This window comes from Tursiops truncatus, chromosome 2 (genome assembly GCF_011762595.2).
Source record: "Tursiops truncatus isolate mTurTru1 chromosome 2, mTurTru1.mat.Y, whole genome shotgun sequence".
Lineage (NCBI taxonomy): Eukaryota > Metazoa > Chordata > Mammalia > Artiodactyla > Delphinidae > Tursiops > Tursiops truncatus.
The window spans coordinates 42451519-42469744 of NC_047035.1; the positions used below are offsets into that span (position 1 = coordinate 42451519).

The following is an 18226-nucleotide window of genomic DNA, read 5'->3' on the forward strand; positions in this document are numbered from 1 at the left end:
GTGATTCCAATTTTGCATTACTTCCTGTTGGGCACTGTGTTCAAGACATTGTAAGTGAGAAAGAAAATTTTTGCAATGTCACATTGTTTAATGGAAAATCCCAATTAATTTGGTTGAAAATAGCTTCAGAATGACAGAAAGGTTATTTTCAAGTGACGTACCACTGTGTCTCAGTTCATAGAACAGGGATACCATTGCTGCTTTAAACACAAAATCTTATTTGGGACAAACATTTTTAAAAGGCTTTCAAAAGAAAGGAAGACTTTCTTGTCATTTCTAAGTCTATCCCTAAATAAATGCAAGTGGATCTCTTACAATATAAATAAATATCCACTTTATTCTTGAAGTTTCCTGGGAACTATAGGATCCACACACTAGGAAAACTAATGTTGTTAATTTGATGGCAGAGGTCTTAGTATATTCAGACTCCTGTGTATACGGAGCTGAGGAATGTTCTAGATACAACTGCTACTTAAGGAACCAAAGTCTTGGCTGGGCTGGAAAAAGAAAATGACTGGATGCTGTGGGGAGGGTGGGGAGAGTGGTAAGATAGACTAAGCATCTTCAACCACTGGGGAATAAGGACTATTATAATCACAGTCTTTGGGCTTATATCACCTGTGCCCGGTTGGGAGAGAAGGTTATGACACAGGACTGTAGCAGAAGTGGTATGATACCCACTGTCACACACGAGGGCCTTTGCATGAAATGACACTCGTACTTCTGTACTCATATTTCACTTTGGACAAATTTCAGAAGCTTCAAGGGGGTGTGCACTGTGGCTTAATGTGACCACTACTAGTAGTGAGATGTATCTTTCCCATTCATTTTCCACTTAGGGTCCATGAATGATCAGTCACTCTCCCTTTGCCATCATCTGACAAATCTCCCAATGTTTTTTCCCATTCCAGATAAGTAACTGAACATGGTTGGAAAAAGTGCATAGCCACATTGACATTGAAAGGCATACACCATCTTTCTTCAAATTCTCAAGTGAGACCTTGGCTCGGCGGCAAATTTACCTTTTTTTTTTTTTGGTCGATTTATTCTGCAACTCTTTTAGACAACTATTTCATTCCTTCTCCCCTCTCTTCAAATCTCCAGCACGCCTCATCCTCATTCTTAGCCCCTGACCTTGCTTCTCAGTTCACCAAGAAAATACAAGCAATCAAAAGAGGACTTGCACATACATGCTCCCACCATTTAGTCAACCATCCTACTTGAATCTGGGCCACATACTGCCTTCTTTCTTGTAATGAATAAGTCATCCATGCCCTAGCAATGGCCAAGCCCTCCACTTATGCACAGAATCCCACCCCCTCTCACCTGCTCAAGGACATGCCTCCTATAGTTATACCATCTCCCTCCTACGGCATCAATTATTTTCTGCTCGACTGGGTCACCCCACTATCATACTAACACTCTTTTGTATCCACACTTTAAAAAAAAATGTTCCATAGACCCCACATCCCTGCTCTAGCTATATCTCTCTGTCCCTTTTTTATAGCAAAACTACAACAAAGACTTGTAGGTACTAGTTATGTCCACTTCTCCTGCAATTCCTTCTTGAATTCACACCGATATGTCATAAATTCACCCCAATCCACCAAGATTGCTTATGACAAGGTCTCCAATGACCTTCTAATGCCAAAAATAACACTCATTGCTAAGTCTTCATCTAACCTAATGCATCAGGAGTATCTGACTTAATTGATCTTTTCTTCTCCAAATACTATCCTCAACTCTATTTCTAGGAAGGCTTCAGTAGTCACTCTTAGTCTCTTCTGCTCTCTGAACATTGGAGGGCTTCAGACCTCATCATTAGGTCTCATATCTTCTCTATCTATACTCACTCTCTGGATGATTTCATTTGACACCCTGGCTTGAAAGATTCTCTATATGCTGTAGCTCCCAAATTTATATCTCCAACCCCAATATCTTACCTTAACACCAAGTTCATATTTCCAACCACATACCCAACACTTTATATGTCAAAATAAATATAAGGTGTTTTTCCACTCAAAGCTGACTCTCTTTCAGTTGTTCCCATCTCGGTACATGACTTTTCCATTTTAACCAACTGCTAAAGCCAAAATCCCTGGAGTCATCCACTCTTCCTCTCACAGTCACATTCAATCCATCACCAAATTCTGTGAACCCTTCCTCCTAAATATATTCAGAATTTGACCACTTCTCAGCACATCCACCATTACCATCCTATCACAAGCCACTATCATCCTTCCCCTTGACAACTGCCGTGGCCTCCTAACTGGTCTCTCTTCTTCTACCCTTGTTCCTCACCCCTTGCAGTCTATTCTCCACATAGCAATCAAAGCACTTTTGTTAAACTAGAAGTCTGACCCTCTCACTCATCTGCTGGAACCTTTCAGTGCTTCCTGTCTCAAGCAGAGTAAGACTCAAGGTTGTTCCATGGCCTATAAGGTGCCTTGCGACCTGCCCCCACTACCTCCTACTCTCCTCTCCCTCAGTCATTCTATTCCATCTCTATTGGTCTTCTTGCTGTTCCTTAAATATATCAAGCCTGATTGTACTCCTTTCAACTTGCTCTCTTTGCCTGGAATGCCCTTCCTTCAATATCCACATGGTTCACCCTCTCACTTCCTCCAAATCTCTGCTCCAATATCACCTTATCTATATTAAATAGCACTCACCTCCACCATTGCTCTACGTTCCCTTTTCTGGCTTTGCTCTCCTCTGCAGCACATATCACGGCCTGACTTGTACTGATTTGTTCATGGAGTATCTCTTTACCCTCACCAGATTATAAGCACTACGAGAGGAGGGACTGGATCTGTTTTGTTTATAGGTATATCTTACCACCTAGTGCAATGCTTAGTACCTAACAGACATTCAATTTTTTTTTTTCTTTTTTTGGTACGTGGCCCTCTCACTGTTGTGGCCTCTCCCGTTGTGGAGCACAGGCTCCGGACGCACAGGCTCAGCGGCCATGGCTCACGGGCCCAGCCGCTCCGCGGCAGGTGGGATCTTCCCGGACCGGGGCACGAACCCGTGTCCCCTGCATCGGCAGGCGGACTCCCAACCACTGAGCCACCAGGGAAGCCCCAGACATTCAATTTAAGTGTTTGTCAAATGAATGAATGAATGAAATATTGAGACCTCCCCACCACTGAGATGAAAAAGACAAATAAGAGCATTATGCTGTTATGAGTGGACGCGCCACTGTTGTCACTTTCCATGAAAAGTCAGGTGACTATGTAGAATGTAGAAAAGGACAGCAATTTTCAAGATGCCGGGCCCTCTCCCCATCCTCCCCTGCCTTGAACCCAAAGGAAGAATTTAAAGGAGACTGAGGTTTCTGCAGTTCTCTGTGAGGAAAGCTGAGGCTGAAAAACACTGCTCTGCTACTATTTGGGAGACCCTAAAGTACCTCCAGCTGGAAGCCTGGGAAGCACCTCTTACATTTATAGTGATAAATAGTGTACGTGTTTACACAGGTCAATAAACAATTCCATAATAATGCTCTAAATGACCACAATTTGGGATACTCGACAAAAGGATGCAGTTCATTAACAGGCTCAGTCATTCTGAGTCTCTCCAGAGGTGGCTCAGATTCCACAGGGCAGCTTGAGGTCAAAGGATCTGTGGCTTCCGGGGCCAGAGTCTTAACCCAAAGGGCCACTTCTGCCTCCTTCTGGGAGAGAGGAACCACAATAATAATTCTGGTCGATGATAATATCTTAAAGGGGCTATAAACCAAACAAACCGTATCCTAGGATTAAATCAACAAAACTACAGGAATGAGACGAGGGGAAATACTGACTCATAAACTCTGTGGAATAAAGATACATCTAACACTCAAAGCACGCTGGGACCTCAAGGCACTGGTTCTAGTTGAGAAAGGAAGTCACCAGAAAGAGCTAGAAGAGGCCCATTTAATCCTAAGTGACTATAGTCAGAAAAGGTTAAGGATATACCAAAGTCACATTCATGGTCTCAGAATCTGTAATGATTAACAAGTATGCCTCCCATACATTTCATATCACTTAGCATGTTTAGCAGATTACAAAGCAAAATAAAAGCCTTTTTTATTTTAGAGACACACACCTTGCCCCCTCCAGGAATGTCAAATGTATTGGCTAAGCAATGTTCAGCCTATGAGGAACTCTTCTATCCTGGTAAAATCAAATACCTATTTTCTTAATACAGATTTAATCAATTAATGCTCTACTAATCTAACTTTCCTAAAAATTTTCCTGTTTCTTAAAGACTGTCATATGCATCAGAGGCTACACGATATATTTAATCTAGTTGCTTAAACAGACTCCCTTCACATGTTCATTCTTTTCACACATTCACTAAGTGTAGTGTATGTGGTGGTGTGCCAGCCAGTTCCCCTTCAGAACCAAGGGGCTCATTCCCTGAACTGCCCAAAGTATTTTGGGTGCTGCACACTCATAGCAAAATTCCTCTCCCAAAATTGCTCTAGGCACCACCTTAGGTCATGCCCCTTCCCAGGGCAGCCCACGTCTAATGACTGGTAGACACAGGGGAAAAAGGCCTGACTCCGTGTCAGTGAGAAACAAATCCACAGGACAAGCCCATGTCCAGAGCTCCTCACGGACAAGCTAAGGCTCCTGAAGTAACTATACTAAGCTCACTTCTCCTCTGTTCAATCTGCTCCCCTTCCTCCCTCCCTCCCAGGTGCTGTTCTCAGTGTCTGTTTCCCAGGGAACCTCACCTAAGAGATCCCAGGCTAACTTTTGCAGAACAAGATTAGTAAAGCAAGGTCCTGTCCCGTCTCAAGTAACTCATTGGCTAAAACACCAAAACAACCCTAAAACACAAGTGCTACAGAAAAATGGAAGTTGGAGCAAGTGACAGCACTTGTTTCCTGGCTCCACAGGGGCAGTGATGTTTGGACCCATTACGGATAGATGAGTTCAACTGATGGAAAATGTGGTGAGCAGAGCAACTGTTGTAGGCAGATGTAGTAGCATTTGCCAAGTCAAAAAGGAATGAAAGAACTTGGCTTGCTTCAAGTTACAGGAAGTCTGTCAGTGTGGCTGAAACACAGAGTGAGGCAATAGGGGAGATAGGAAGTGTCAGATCTGATGCTCAGAAAACAGGTAGAGGTCATCGTATTACTAAGGAACGATATAGAAATGAAAAGCTTGGATTCTGGTGTCAGACTGCCTGGGTTTGAATATCAGTTCCACAACGTACCATCTATGTGACCATACGTGAATTGCTTAACTCTCATTTTCCTCATCTCATTGCTGATATATGCTAACCATCATCTGAGCCTTCAGAGAGTCAGAGTAGTAACATCAAAGATCACTGATCACAGATCACCATAACAAATATAATAATGAAAAATATTTTGAAATATTGCAAGAATTACCAAAATGTGACACAAAGTAAGCAAATGCTGTTGCAAAAAATGATAGCAATAGACTTGCCCGATGCCTTCAACTTGTAAAACTTTTTTTTTTTTTAACAAACCTTCAATTTGTAAAACAACAACCACCACAAAATGGTATCTGTGAAGCACAATAAAACAAGGAATTCCTGCATGTGAGAGTTGAAGCCAAGAGCCTGGGATCTGAAGCATAGAGACTACAGACAGAGTAAGAAAAGGGCCTATCTAAAGGGTAGCTGAGCTGCAGCATCAAGAAAAACAGGGCAGAAACCAGGGCAGGCTGCTAGAAAAGCCAAAGAAGTCTGCAAGGACAGGTAGAGTACCATTCTGAATAATTCAGACCAAGAAAGAAGGAAGAGCTACGAAAGCTAAGTAAATGACACTCCAAGTGATGCCACAAAACATGAGGCGCAAACATTCCTAAAAACTTCTATGCTTGCTGACTTCATTCATTCAAAGCCCACATCCCCAAGATTCTATATCAAACCCTATTCCTAAAAATGCAACCCTTACCCTCTCTTCCTAAGATACACCTCCTTCCAAAAAACAAAAAAGTGTTATAATGGAAATTCGCATACAAATGAGCATTAATAGACAGTGATAATAACAGTTTGAAAAACTATATATTTAACTCAGGATCACTTAAGGTAAGTACCTACATTCTCCAACCTACTTCTAGAAAACCTACTTCTAGAAAATGAAAATTAAAGTTGAAAACCAGGCTGATCCCTTGATTGATCAGGGATACTGATCAATCAAGTCTCATAATGAGACACTACTATACATTCACTAGAATGGCTAAAATTAAGACTGACAACACCAAATGTTGACAAGTATGTGGAGCAACCAGAACTCTCATATGTTGTTGGTGGAACGTAAAATGTTAAAATCTCTTTGGAAAAAAGTCTGGCAGTTTCTTATAAAATCAAATCTACACAATTCTAGATATTTATACAATGGAAATGAAACATATGTCCACAACATGACTTGAATATTCATAGCAACTTTTAAAAATACCAGCCAACAACTGGAAAGAGCCCAGGCCCCAAAACTGGAGAAGGGATGAACACACTGGAACATCCATACAATGTAAACCTACTCAGCAATAAGAAAGAACAAACTACTGATACAGATGACAACATGGAAGAACTTCAAAAACATGATGATGATGAAAGAGAACTTACACCAAGAGAACATAGTGTTTGTATATTTATACAAAGTTCTAGAACAGGCAAACCTAACATAAGGTGAGAAATAATCAGAACAGTAGCTGCTTCTGAGGGAGTAGAGGTATTGACTAGGCAGGGACATGAAGGAACTTTCTGGGTGACAACAATGTTTTATAATTTGATAGGGGTTTGGGTTACACAAATGCATGCATTTGTCAATTCAACAAACATAAACACGTGCATTTCATTGTAAGGTTTATATTAAGAGAAAAACTGCAAATGAACATTGAACTCTAGTTACTAATATACATAATGAATTAGGAGGAAGTGTACAGATGTCTGCAATTTACTTTGAAATGTGTCAAAAATAAGATGGATTGATGGACTGACAGATGTATAGTATAGAAATATGTTAATGATAGAACATGGGTGTGGTTTACCAACGTTCACTGTGAAAATCTTTCTATTTTAATACACGTTTTGAAATTTTAATAACAAAACGTTGGAAAAGTGCTTTTATTTTAGGAGAGATCAATGCAAATCAAAGCAAGGAGAGCTCAGCCTCACAGCTGCCATGGCCTGTTTATCATGTTGGGTGGATCGGATGCTGATTGCAAAGTGAAGACCCTGGATGGAAGTATGAGAGCTGGAGGACAGCAGGGTGCATGGGGAGTGAGGGGGTATGAATACGTCAGCACAAGGTTCCCCTTTCTTGTTTAATCAGATATTAGGCAGACCAAATAGAATCCAAGAGCTGAATATTCTGTATGAGACTGCATGGGCTTCCCCTCCAGCTTCAAACTTAGACCTAGCAGGCAGGCTATGTGCAACTAAAATAAATAAATTAGCCAGCAGGTCAGTGGGCCTCACTGCGGTCGTGGCCTTTGCGGGGCTGAGCAGTAAGTGGTCTACATACGCAGGGCAGAGGGGGCTGGGGGGCTCTTCCTCCTTCCTGTGGTACAGACAGGCAATGCCACTGCAAAAATAAACAAACGGATGGTGGTGGTGCGGTCCTGTTTGGCTAGTGCCTGGGCTGAGCCCCCTGCCCTCTGATCCCACGATGTTTGTGGAGCCCCGTGTTGCTGCCTAGCAACAGGGTCTATCAGTCTCTCCTAGGGCGGAGCAAGTGAACGCAGCTGTCTGTGGCTGATTTATAGGAGGAAGTCACCAGGAGTGCCCGGAGGCTCACAGCCCAATGTCTTCATCTCCACCCCCTCACCTGCCCCACCCCCAGTTCACAGCAGCCATGGGGACTCCTGGGGGAGAGCGATCAGTAAACGGGGTGGAAATGCCCCCCATAGAAGCCCCAGAAGGCTCCCCAGCTGGTCATCTTCTCTGCAGCTGATTGGATTTAGATCCCATTCTCCATGCGCACTTTCCATCCCTCTCAGTCCCTGGCTCCAGAAATGTTATTTCTAGGCTTCTTTGAGGGAGTGTACAGGGGTGGGGCGTGGGATGAAAATGGAATTCTTTTCTTCAGTTTATCAAAGTAGCACTCTTATACTTCTCTGTGCCTTCCTGAGATCAGCCCTGACTTTAAAGACACACGTACACAAAGTGTCCACGTCTTCCCAAGAAGGGTGATCACATAGAAAGTACTTTCCATCCAGTTCTATGCAATGCTTGTCATAGCCTGTAGGTAGTATCAGCTCCAGGTAACTGACTGGGAAACTGACACACAGATAGGTTGAGTGGTCTTCATGGAGAATCACAGAAAGCAGTAGAGCTTTCTGTCTGACTGTAGGTCCCAATGCTGACAGAGGGATTACCCACCATTGGTCTGGGAGACACCATTTTTCACCTACGCTGTTTATTTGGTATCCATGTTAAAAGCCAGCAGAGTACATCCTCATTTTCATAAGCTCTCGGAGGTTTCCCTCTCAGGCTGAGATTGAAGAGCCAGTAGCGATAATACAGCAGGCTTTAGAGAAATACCTGTGAAACCAAGGGCCTATTCCCTTACTCATCCTGGCGTACTATTTTCTCAGATGTATCTTGGTCCATCAGCATCCTCAGAAAAGCAGAATGTGTGTACATACACACACACACACACACACACACACACACACACACACACACACACACACGCCACCAGGACAACTCTAACGTACTGAAATATTATCCACCTGGGGGGTCTCCCATAAACTGCATTCTAGCTCCACAACCTAGACAAAGTTTTTAACATTCTCCTTGCTTTCCAATGTGCCCTCAAGGAGTACATGAAGGAGACCTCTCCGACGTTCCCACCACACACCACTCTCAAACGCCAGCCACCTCTTTGTCATCCTGCATGAACTATGCACCTTATCTGAAACACAGAGAAAGCCAGCAACGACCAACGAAAGAGATGGAAAGAACATCATTGTTTTACCTCCATGGCTTAAGCAGTGTTCTGATCACAGATGAAAAATAAAACTACTGATAACACTCGAGGCCATCATAGGCATGAACATAGCCCAAATGGTGAGTGAGCTGCAATGTTTCTCCAAGTTTTGCTCCCCACAAATCCCCTCACTATGTCCTTAATCACCACCCCCTCACTACTTTCACTCAAACCCCAAGACAAATCCAGACCAGGCCTGTCTAGGTCATGACCCTTGAGGGGCTAAGTAGTCCTCCAGCCCTTCCTTGAACACCAAATAAGGAAATTATATGTTTTAATCTTTAGATATATAATTTAGAGTCTTAATGTATAAGTTACTTCTTATCACCACCCTGCAAGGCAGATATTATGATCATTTTACAGATCAAGAACCTGAGGCCCAGAGATGTGAAGTAATACATCCAGTAGCTGGCGGTGCTGAGATTCACAACCAGGTCTGACTCTCTTCTAAACGGAGGCAATAACCCCAGTGCGATGCTGACATCCCTGAGGCTTGTCAGTGTCATGCTTTACCTCCTCCTAAAGGTTTCCTTTGCCCCGCTGCTGTGCTGCTGTATATGAGCGTTTGCTGGAGAGTGTGGGAGGAGCTGAAAGGACGGGCAGGTGATAAGCACGTCTCTGCAACAGACAGGGGCCAAGAGGTGACTGCTGGACTCGAGGGGATGGAAGAAGGAGGAATCTGTGAGTTAGCACAGATTTCTAGTGTGCTGGGCTGAGAGATGGTATCCCATCTCTTCACGAACACCACAAAGCAGTAAATCCCGACAAATAAGAACACTCTAAATGACAGCTGTGCCCTTCATCTGGCCCACAGGTGTACTTCCCTGGGTCTTTTAAGTGAATTAAATTTCAACATTTAAAAATGAGATTTCACATTAAAATTCTAATTTCCAGCTTCTCTTAAGAAAATAGAAGATTCGGCAAGACAGGACTCAGGTGGCCACATGCAGCTAAAGTGACAGGAACGGCTGCTGACCACTGCCCACATTCTCCAGTTTGCCAAAGTCACCACCACTCTCTAGTGTTTCCCAGACACTCAGCCCAGTTCACTCATTTACTGGTCCCAGGAGCTTTTGAATCCACAACCTCTGCATATATGCCCAGAGGCATATATTCATTCAACAAGCATTTTAGCCCCCTCTGCTAACAAGGCACAAGCTGCTATAAGGGATACAAGAAGTAGGATGTGGCTCTGCTTCCCAGAGTATATGGCCCAGGGGAGAGGTGAGTGAGCATGCCCTCTAGAACATCAGCTCCACAGGGCAGGGGCTATGCCTGTTTTGTTCACAGTTGTTGAAGTACCTGGCACACAGATGCCCAATATGTATTGTAATGGAAGGAAGGAAGGAAAGAGAAAGGGAGGGAGGAATGCTGCTTCCGTCCCTTTTAGGACGTTAAGCAAAAGAAGAGAGCATGTTTGGCATACAGGGTAGCCAATGATTAATGCACAGAGAGGAAATTCCACCAAGTGCTTTAGAAATACAGAGGAAGAATATTTTTATGTGGGTGACCAGGGAAGGCCTTTCAGAAGAGAAATGGCTTCTGGGTGTTTAGAAACATTCCTAATTATATAAACACTTTCCCCCTCTTTAGTAATCTAGATTGACTTATTAAGATGGCTTCACCTCAGGAAAGAAGTCCCAGGTCTAAACCCCATCCACTTCCCAGACACGCTGCCCTTGTCCAGACAGGCCCCGACCGGAAGGACTGGATCAGACCTCAGGCTGCCATTCCCGTGGGTCACAGGGGCAGCCAGGCCCCGAGCTACCGCAGTGCAGTCTGTGCCAAGAGCCCTGCTCTGGCCCCAGGGCTCGGGAGGCAGCAGCGGGCCTGCCCTTATGTCAAAGTGGGGTTATGCAGGGGCTCCCAATAGGACATTGAAGTGCACCGATCCCAGACTTTGGATTGATCGGTGGGCAATTATCCTCTTTCTCCCTGAATCATTTGATGACTGATACGGACCTCTAGCCACCCTGCCCTCCTGCCAGGCCCGCTGCAGCTTCCTCTCATAGGGCCTCACTCCCTCTCCACAAGGTAGGAGAATGTCAATCTGTTCAATCTCTGAGATCCTGATTCAACTCCAACAACACACTGGGCTTTCCTGAGGCCTCCTGGTAAGAAGACACTACTTATCTCCATTAACCTCTGACCCAGCTAAGATGAAACAGCTCCCATCTGCAGGCCTGAGTGCCCTCATCCCTGAACTAAAGCTAATAAAGTGTGGAGTGGAGGCAGGGACCTGCAGCAGCCCCAGACCTGTGGCCCCCATCATCAAGGAATGGCTGCATCCTCCCTCCTGGGTATATACAGCCTGAAGCCTGTTAATAGATGACGCCTTGGGAACCCCTCCAGGTGGCCTTTGGATTAAGAACTACATCTGGAGGAAGCAGTGCCTCCTAGGAAGATGGAAAGGCTGTAAACCCTCAAAGACTGTCCATTTGATTTATGTGATGATAATGGGAGTGTTAATCTCCAAAGGCAAAGCCATTCATCCAAAATTCCAACCTCCTGGGTCCCCACACCTGACTTGATGAGAACAGCCACCCCTCAGTGGCTGCTCCCATGGGCCAGGCCTCTTACACGCAATATCCCACTTAATCCTCACCGCAAGTCAGAGAGCTATGTACTGTTGGGATGCTCAGTTTACACAGGAGGAAACAGAAGCTCAGAGAGATCAAGAGACCTGCCCAAAGTCATCAATAGTTGATGAGTTGTTCACTAGCATGAGTGGCCCAGCTGAGAGTGTTTACCTTGTGTGTCTGACTCCAAAGCCTACGCTTTTCAGCCCTGTTTCATACGCCCCCAACACTCACTCTGGGAGGTGTCTATTTAGAAAAACAATTCGGTTCACCCAGAGGCCACACATGATACTGCTCTTGGGTTTTTTCATTCAAATCTTAATTTACAGGGCAGCAGAACAGTAAATGCTGTATTATCTATCCTCTGAGAACTATGCTTCACTCAGGTTAATATTGAGTCCTACCATGGGCCAGGCCGTATTAATCACTGCAATACCAGCTCTAAATACTACAGGAGGCATCAGTAAGCATTAGACAGAGGAGAGTATGTTTGTATCTTTCCCTGGAATGTACAGATTTAAATTCCCAAAAGCAATAATTCTCTTTGAAGATGATAAGCAGTGATAAACGATACAAATTTAATTTAGATAAAGAGAAATCAACAGCTTTTTTTAATGCTCTGCTGGTCAGTTCCGTATGCCAATCAATCAACTTGAAATGAAAACAAGCAGCTGATTCAGGTGGCAAGGCAGAAATCTGAGACCATGTAAGAAATCTTTGTAAAAGAGGGTTATTTGGTTTAATGCTGTGAGCAGCCCACGAAGAGTCCCTCAGGAGTAGACTGTGTCCGATTTGTTTTTATATTCCAAATGCCTGACACATAATGCATGCTGAATGAATGAGCCAAGGAATGAGTGATTGATTTTCAGGCTTTTCCATGCAGAGGCGTCTCCTGGGATATGCCACAGTTGAGGGTGCCAGAGCGTCGCATCTAGCAATCTTAGATGCATTCACCAGGGAAAAGATAACCTTTGAGGACTTTCTTTGTAGCTGCCTAAGTACGTTGGTATGTGTTCTCTCATTTAATACAATGAGCCTGTGGAATCTATATTGTTGTGCACATTTTACAATGAGGAAACTGGAGTTTAGAGAGTAAGTGACTTACCAAAACGCACGGAGGTAGAAAGCGGTGAAGCCCCCATCCAGACCCAGATGTCTGGGTCCTTAGTGCACCTCCTTTGCTCCACCACACTCTGACGGAGTCCACGTTTCCTTCTGAGATGGAGTGGGCAGCGTACCTCCAAGTCTGTGGAGGAAAGATACAAGGCAAATAACTTTGCAAAGGAGAGAACTATAATCACTTCAAATGAAAGTGAGGACATGGTATCTACACTGGACGTTCCTAGCCTCTGTTTTCAACATATCAAGGCAGCAGAGATTGGGCTGGGCACATCCCTGTCCCGCAGTATTCCCTTTAAATGCAAAACGTCTGGAAAAGGGGAGAAAAGACCCAGTTAACCTCCACACTCTCAGATTCTTGCCTCTAAAACCAGTGAGCACACTTTGCTGTACACCTGAAACTAACACAACATTGTAAATCAACTGTACTCCAATAAAAATTTTTTAAAAAGAAAAAATTTTTAAATGAATAAAACCAGCAAGTAAATCCCTCTATCATTCCACACACCAGCATCTCCACCAAAGACTACAGAGGAGAAATAAATGTAAAAATAAATTCAAAGTGGGCATTACTGCTGTTTGTAACCAATTATAGGTTTGTTTTCGTTTTTAAAGAAGTGAGGAGTATTAGGAGGGTACTGATGTGGAAAAAAGTTGAAAGGACTTTGTTTAAAAAGATGTTTGAAATTTTCTTAAAATTTTGATTAACTATACTATCTTTAGATTCCTTGTTCTAGCTAATCTAAATTGGCTATAAAATCAGGCAAATTTGAACTGTTAATCTTGTACATAAAGTACCAAAAATTGTATTGTGTGTACTTTATTGCCTGATGCCTGATTCACTGACTGCACAATTTGTTTGCAAAAATCTCTAAGGTCCAACGCAAGTGGAGGTTTAATTTGGCCTATACTTGAGCTTTGCAGATAACTATAAATTCTTCTGAAGTGGGGTGGGATAAAGGCCGGGGGCGGTGGGCACAGAGTACCAAAAAATCTGTCCATGTGCATAAATTTTTCTGAGCCTGGTGTGCTTTCTGAACCATTTCCTATACTTCCCAGGTGGAATAAGGGCTCATCTGAGAAGGAAACACAGACGTCATGACTCCTCACTGAAAGTCGACTCTTTCACCTTCTGCTCTCTGCTGCTCCTGCTGTGAACATATCCGCTGGATCAAAACTTGAGACACATGGTCTAGTCATGAAAAAAATGAAATTAAGACTGCTCCAGAAAATCTAGGACATATGTTCTCCAGAGCTGTAGCAACCCGGGACTGTGTACTCTGTAGGTGCCTAATAAATGCCTGCATTGAGGATCATAGCAGCATTCCAAAAGGCATTTTGAATTTTTTTCCTTTTCTTCAAAAGTCTTATCTGCAGCTAGGTTTTTTTCTACATCCTAAAATCTTTCAGCCCACCACCCAGATTATGCCAATTTGCTATGTGCCTTTGCCTGGTCCATTTCACTTAAGTGCTACAATTTTCTTTTTAAGATTAAGTCAATCTAAAACCAAAACCTGAGAGCTCTCACTTAAACGCTGGGAACTTTAAAATATGGCTAAAGATGTAATACATTTTTTCCACTTGAAAAATAAATAAGCAGTGTGATAAGTAAAGTGCTACTCCAAACATATCACAACAGTAGAACATTCCCAGTGAAGTATTAACTGTTGGTTTGTTTAGATAAGAAATACATCTAGTCAAAATCAAACTGCAATTACAGGACTTCAAAGCAAAATAATTGGGCTCAGCAATATTGGTTCTAATCTCACATCAAAAGCAGATGTATCGTAGTTGGCTTATGAAAAGAAAACAGTTCTTTTCAACCAATATGAAGCATGGGAAAACAAGGATAACATTTCTTGAAAACTTCAGAGAAATAATGTCACACTGTGAAACAGACATAGCATTTCAGAATTTTTTTTAATATAAGCTGTCTGGAGACATTACACTTCACAAAATAGGAACAGGTGTAAAATCCGAAGGGAAGCATTCATTTTCACTTTTAAGACTCAGAGACAAGCATATTAATGAGAGAAATTACCAAAGGGAGGATCTGTCCTGGACACGGGGATGGGGATACAGGAGAGAAACAGAAGTGAAAAAGGGTAAGATCCTAAAATTAACCCAACCAATCCAATTCTCTGGATTCAGAATAGACCAGTACTTCTCAGACTTTAACGGGAAACCTGTCATATGCAGATTCTAGTTCAGTAGGTCTGGGGCAGGGCCTAACAAGCTTCCAGATGGTGCTGATACTGTGGGCCACACTTTGAGCAGCCAGGGTGTAGAACTTTTGACCTCGGAATGCCATACATCCATCAATCCTTGCCAAAAGCCAGCAGCCTAGCCAGATAAAATGTGGCACAGTCTGCAGCCTTGAAGGGGGCGAGGGGTATTGTGATGTTACCTCCCTTAGGGTCAACACAACAATACAAAGCAAAACAAAACCAGACTCTCAATGGCAAAATTCAGTTCATTAGGAGCATCCCATTAGAGAGATTTAGATAAAAGGCAACTGAAGCTGGGTGAAAAGTCTTCTGGGGCTTTCACCTGAAGCGTTTGATTTCCCCGGAAAGTTTGGTGAAGAGTCACATGGGGAAGGCACTCAAACCAGTTGGTGGCCAAAGTCATTACCAGCTCTGACTTGAAGAGATTGAAAAAAATCAATGTGCGTTGCATCACAAACAACTGACTTGGAGAGGGGTTCACCCTGTTTAGTGAAGATATGGGAATGAAATGAGGAAGTATAGAGTTCTTGTAGAACTCAAGGTGATGTGTTGACATGCCGGTACTTAACCTTCTATCAGTCTCATCTGTATAATGGAAAAAGTAATAGCATACTTTTCCAAGGATTACTGTGAAAATTAAAATGAGTTCTATGAAAGCAGTTGGAACAGTTCCTAACCCATAGCAAGCACGAAATATGTATACGTTATTATTATTATTATTAGGCTTATATGACATTGGTTTGGGATATCCAGAAATCTAGTTCCAACAATAAAGGCTCATCAGCTATAAAAATGTATGTGGCCCTACTAGGAAAGTCATCCATTGAAAAAAGTCAGTTAATTTAAAACGGGACAATCACTCAGGAAGTAGATACTTTGCAGGAACAGACATTGATGACAGAAAAAAAACTCTTAGTACCTAATTGTGCACTTAATACAGAAATTTAAAAATGAAATTTCTATATGAAAGGAAGATATTAGGCCTAGATGACGTTAATGAAAAATAGATGATTTTTTTTCAACCTCTTATGGAGTCTATTACTATTACTCTAAGAACAATAAACAACAGCAATTTAAAAATCTATATTTTCCCAACAATCTGCAGCTAAAGCCCACACTAGCCAATGCCAGGAGTCAAAAAAAGAATATGGCTTTGCCATGGGATGGTTATGTTTGATTTCTCAAGAGAACAATTGTATCTTAATTAGGGAAAATGTCTTCCTCATCTTACTATAGAGAAGATTCTCACACTGTCAATGTGAGAAGATCATTATAAATCTGAGTTCCAAATTTCAGGAGCATCACTGGTCAAAATAATTACTTCTTGCCTCAAGGAGAATTCATTTCCAGTGAGGACTGGGGTCTGGAAAGTGAATATGTCATGAAAGAGAAGTAAGCAGGGACAGGGAAATTTGAGAGACCCACTAACATGTACCTCCATGAGGACAGGAGTTTTGTCTGATTAGGTCACCACAGCGTCCACCACACCAGGATAATGAGTGAAGCAGTGAGCATGGCTGTGAAAATCTGACCACTGGACTTCACTTCTCTCACTGGCTAAACAGGGAGCTAGAACCAAACACAATCCTTCTCCAGTAAAATTCATTAACATCCTTCCTCTGTTAACATTCCAGGATTCTACGATGGCTGTTCTTTGTGGAAGCAACTTCACTGGATACATCTTCACAAAGCCTAAATAAATAAATACTAGATAACTCTAGAGATTGGCTTCCTGTTCAGGATATAGGCAAGAGAAACTGTATGAGTCCCTGTTAGAACCACACTCCACAGACAAGAGCTATTCAGGTCCATTTTTAGGCTGAACAAGTAAGAGCCTCCCGTTTCCTGGACATTCTGTGTTAAGGTGTGCTTGAGTGTATGAAATGCTTGGCTGACTTTCTGAATGGGGCTGGACTTCCCAAAACCTTGAGCATCTTTTTCTCTAGACCAAAGAGACTGATCCCAAGTAAAAGGCATAATCCAAGGAATTTCCCAAAGAGCACTCCTCTGCTGAGCAGCAGAAGACAGCATCCCCAGATAGTCATGGGATGTCCTCATGCGTACATATCTCCTGCATCAGGTCCTAGGAAGACTTCCCCGACCTCTCTGACAAGTCACAACCTCATATCATAAACACTCATACCCAGTACCCCTCTCCTGCCCTTCATTTATCTGAAGGGAAATTTCACAATTTTGTAATTATTTGATGACACTAGACCTCAGCTCCATGGGCCCATGCACACATCTGCTATTGCTTACCATTGTCTCCCCAGAATTTAGCACAGGGTTTGGCACATACTAGATACCTAATAAATATTGAATGAATGGGGCTTCCCTGGTGGCGCAGTGGTTGAGAGTCTGCCTGCCGATGCAGGGGACATGGGTTCGTGGCCCTGTCCGGGAAGATCCCACATGCCGCGGAGCGGCTAAGCCCGTGAGCCATGGCCACTAAGCCTGCGCGTCCGGAGCCTGTGCTCCGCAACGGGAGAGGCCATGACAGTGAGAGGCCCGCATACTGCAAAAAAAAAAAAAAAAAAACTTGGGTTTTCCACATACCAACTCTGTGACCTTGGAGAAAGTACTGAATTGCTCTGTAAAACAGGACTTATTCATAAGGTTGTTGGAAAAATAAAATGAGAATACATATAGAGGGCTTAACAAAGTGTGGGTCACATGGTAAGTGGTCAGAAAATGTGAACCCTTCGTAAATATCATTCATTGTGTCCTGAAATAGACTATGGCAGCAGGAAACACTTGAAAATGATGATTCTCAAATATTTTCAATCCTCTGACCGTTTCTACACCACCAGCTCATCACACCTGGATCTTGTTGTTTCGGTTTTGACAATTCGGCAATTAAGTGAGGAGCATTTGGACAAAACATGGTAAATTAAGTCATCAGCTTACACCAGAAAGAGAAACTGAGAAATTATAGGAGAAGGCATAAGACCCCAGCCAGGGGGCCACCTGTACGTCCCAGTCCTTAAGTACCACGCTGGAAGAACAGAGGGTGGTGATCTGATCGGGAGGTCAGGAGTGCACTTACCTTTACTTGGACTTTCTCAGCAGGCCTCAGGGCCCTCACAGATAGATACTGCTCTCCTGATAAGGAGCCTCCCAGCATTGATTTGCCTTCCTTTCTGGGACAACATGACAGTTCAAACCAGAGTCAGTCATTATCAGCTGGAACACAGCAAGTTTGAGGGTGGCAAGATTAGTAAACTTCAAAAGGTTAGGAGGACTTGATAAACCAAGGGCAGGGTTGGGAATATTTATTTAAAAGCTTACAGTGCCTGAAATATTCCATCTGAGCCCCTTCATCCCCCACCTTCCTTCCTCTTGACCTT

General features: G+C 43.0%; 1 long non-coding RNA gene across 1 annotated transcript in view; it reads right to left on the reverse strand.

The window, feature by feature from the left end:
• Positions 1 to 17990, reverse strand: part of LOC141277830 (uncharacterized) — a 39817-nt gene extending 21827 nt beyond the window's left edge. Inside the window, exons 1-2 of the long non-coding RNA XR_012329686.1 lie at positions 17926 to 17990; positions 12638 to 12778 (exon numbers count right to left, since the gene is read on the reverse strand). This is a non-coding gene — a long non-coding RNA (uncharacterized lncRNA). The remainder of the gene's footprint in view (positions 1 to 12637; positions 12779 to 17925) is intronic.
• Positions 17991 to 18226: the final 236 nt, after the last annotated feature.